We start from the raw sequence: 4,158 nt of genomic DNA on the forward strand, positions 1-4,158 counted from the left end.
AAAATTCATCTAGAGTTTTCCTTATTTATTTAACTTCCTTTCTACTCTGTAAAAGTGATTTCTAGAGGTCATAATAAATTACCTAGTGTTCATCCCTAAAATTTGGGAGATTTGAGGGATCCTGAAGAAAGAAAGAAGATAGTTCATAGGAAAGTGCACCACCACGCATGAGGAAAGCATGTAAGGGAGACAGAACCTAAAAAGCTTCTCCTGCAAAGTCTATAGCAGCCTGACAGGGCAAAATGAAACCACAAAAAGTTGTGCATCTCAGAACCTGCTCCCAGTTTCTCTGCTCCCTAGCCCCATATGAGCTTTAACTAGTCTCAGAACCCTATTCAGGTCTAAGGTCCCTAAGATGGCAATAACTTTTTCTCTCTGTTCTCACTAAAGATACTCCATTTAGTAGTACTAATTATGAGGAGTCCTTAGGATAACCTACACCTATATTACAAAAACTAGAATAGAATGACAGAATAGTATAGATTAGAAGGTACTCTTAAGAGGTCTATAGGGCAACCTCCTGCTCAAAGCAAGCCCAATTAGATGAGGAACCTGCTCAGGTGAGTTTGCATACTCCAAAGATATAAGTCCACCCACTTAGCTAGGTCCCTTATTCCAGTGTCTGATAATTCTCAGAATCACAGAAAGGCTAAGGTGGGAAGCGAAGTCTGGAGATCATCTAGTCCAATGTCCCTGGCTGAATAAAGATCAACTACAGCAGGTTGCTCTGGGTTATGTCCAGTCAGGTTTTGAATATCTCCACAGATGGAGACTCCACAACCTCCCTCAGAAACCAGTGTTCAACAGTCCTCAAAGTTAAAAAGATTTTTCTTATTTTTAAAAGGAATGTCCTGTATTTCAATTTGTTGCCATTGCCTCTTGTCCTGCTGCTGGGCACCACTGAGAAACATCTTCTTTACTACTCTCATCCTGTATTTATACATATTGATAGGACACCTCCCTGAGCCCTTTCTTCTCCAGGTCAAACAATCCAAGCTCTCCTAGTCTTTCCTCGTATGAAAGATACTCCAATTTCTTAATCATCTTAGCAACTCTTCTCTGGATTTGCTCCAGTATTTCCATGTATTTTGTGTGCCATGGAGCCTAGAATTTAACACACACAAGCACTGACTAGGGAGTAAGGATCACCTCCTTCAACCTCCTGTCTATGTTCTTTCTAATGCAGCTGAAAAAGCTGTAGGCCTTCTTTTTGCAAGGCTGCATTGGTTTTCAACTTGTTGTCCATGTGGATATATAGGCCCCTTTTTGCAAAGGTGCTTTCCAGACAATATGTCCCCATAAAGTCTTGGTGAATGGGGTCATCCCTCCCCAGTGTCAGAGTCTAACATCCTCTGACCATGTTCTTTTAGATATTCCTCAGATGGACAGTTTAATGTCTTATTTGAAATTATTTGACATTACAAAGGATTTTGATTTAGCATAATACAACAATGTTCTTAAATCACAACACAAGTATAAACTACACATAGCAGAGAGTATTAATTGGAATACCCAGTTAAATCACAATGCAAACATGAATTTTATTACCATTCTCTATAATATGCTCACTGTCACAATACTGGTCATCCCCAGTCAACAGGCGAGTTGATTGGGGATGACCAGCAGTGGGGGTAGGGATGACCCACCAAACACATGGTTTGAAACCAGCTCAAACCCATTGCTCTTCTGGAAGTTCTTTTAGTTTGTTGTCCAGTTTTAATACACGATGTTGGGCTGAACTGTGTAACCCTGCCCCTGACTAAATTAGGAAGACATATGCACTCTTTTGATTAACTCAGAGACAGATACACAGCTGATTGATCTACTCAACAAATATAGTCACTGATCTACTGAACTGATACAGCCATTTACCTAGAACCAAGGCTACCGTCTGGTCTCCTTTGTCTTAAGTTCAGCTTTCTTTGCAACAGCTGTGATTAGTAACTTCCTATATTATTCCCAGAGCTTCATGAGCACAAACCCCTTCCCCATCTCCTCAGATCCTTCTACTATTGTAGAGATTCATTGACTGGTCACAGCTAAGTGCAGGACTTTGCATTTCCCCTTGATGAACTTCATAAGTTACCTGTCTGCCTACTTCTCCAGCCTGTCAAGGTCCCTCTGAGCACAGTCATCTAGTTTAACAAATATCTCTCACGGTTTTGTATCACATGCCAACTTTTTGACAGTGCACTTCTGTCCCATCATGCAGGCTATTAATGAATATATTAAAAAATACCCACTTCAGTATTGACTCCTGAGACACACCACTAGTGACTAGCCTCCATCTGAAATTTGCACCACTGATCACAACCTGTTAAGCCTGTCAGTTCAGCCAGTTTTCAAACCACTTCACTGTCCACTTATGTAGGCCTTATGTAACCCACACTCCATCTATGAGGATGTTATGGGACACAGTGTCAAAAGCCTTGCTAAAGTCAAGGTAAAAAACATGGACTGCTCTCCCCTCACCCACTGAGCGAGTCATTTCATTGTGGAAGCCTATCAGATTGGTCAGGCATGATTCCCCTTTCATACATCCATGCTGACTACCATGAACCACTTTCTTGTCCTTCATATGGTTGGAAATGGCTTCCAGGAGGATTTGTTCAATCACCTTCCCAGGGATTGAGGGGAATGCTGACTGGCCTGTAGTTAACCAGATTTTCCTTCTTGGCCTTCTTGAAGGTAAGAGTGACATTTGCATTCTTCCTGTCTTGAGGAACCTCCTCAGATCACAATGACCTTTCAAGAACAATTAAGAGTGACCTTGCAATGACACTGCCCAGCTCCCTCAGCATTTACAGGTACATACTATCAGATTGCATGGAATTCTGCAGATCTAGTTTGTTTAATGTTCCCTAACCCGATCTTCCTCCACTGAGGGTAAGTCTTCCCTGCTCCAGACTTCCCACGGGTCTCAGGGTCCTGGGATTCCTGAAGGTAAATCTTATCAATAAAGATAAATAGAAGACATTACGATATTAAGACATTCACCTGGCAGTCAGGAAAAGTCCTTGGGGACTGGAAAAAGGGTAACATTGCACCCATTTTTAAAAAAGGTAGCAAGGAGGACCCTGGGAACTACCAACCTGTCAGTCTCACCTCTGTGCCTAGGAAGATCATGGAACAGATCCTCCTAGAAGCTATGCTAAGGCTTATTGAGGACAGGGAGGTGATTCAAAAGAGTCAGCATGGCTTCACCGAGGGCAATTCCTGCCTGACCAACCTAGTGGCCTTCTATGATGGAGTGACCATATCAGTGGACAAGGGAAGAGTTACAGATCTCATTTATCTAGATTTCTGTAAAGCCTTTGGCATTGTTCCCCACAACATCCTTCTCTCTAAATTGGAGAGATAAGGATTTGATGGGTGGATGTTGGATGGATGAGGAATTGGTTGGATGGTCGCATCCAGAAGATAGTGGTCAATGGCTCAATGGCCGGATGGAGATCAGTGACGAGCAGTGTCCTTCAGGGGTCCGTACTGGGACCAGTACCATTTAATATCTTCACCGATGACATAGCCAGTGGGATCGAGTGCAGCCTCAGCAAGTTTGCAGATGACACCAAGCTGAGTGGTGCGGTTGACATGCCTGAGGGATGGGATGCCATTCAGAGGTAGATGGACAAGCTTGGGGGTAGAAAACAGCTTTGCGGTGATTCTTCCACTATACTCTGCACTTATAAGACCTTATCTGCAGTACTGTGTCCAGGTTTGGGCTCTCCAGAACAAGAAAGTCACTGACATCCTGGAATGAGTCTCCTGGAGGGCCACAAAGATGGTTACGGATCTGAAGTATGTGATGTACAAGTAGAGGTTGACAGCTGGGTTTCTTCATCCTTTGAGAAGGTGAAGGGTTGATCTTTTTGCTGTCTGCTTCTACCTAAGGGTATACAGTTAATATAAGAAGCACCAGACACATGTTGCAAGTTGCAACATAAGAAACTCCTGGCGGATAGAAGGAAAAAATTGATCACACTGAGAGATAGTATTCAACAGACACAGCAGTTTATGCACTGAAGGGGCCAGTGTACATATGCTTATATGCTGTACATACGAGTGCCATGTACATATGCTCAAGAAGGTGGTGATGCGCCATAGGGCATGGTCCCCAGCACAAACTGGAGCAACTAGCTTTGTGTTGTTCTTTAACCC

Source organism: Phaethon aethereus (genome assembly GCF_964289735.1).
Source record: "Phaethon aethereus genome assembly, chromosome: 25".
In the NCBI taxonomy this organism is placed as follows: domain Eukaryota; kingdom Metazoa; phylum Chordata; class Aves; order Phaethontiformes; family Phaethontidae; genus Phaethon; species Phaethon aethereus.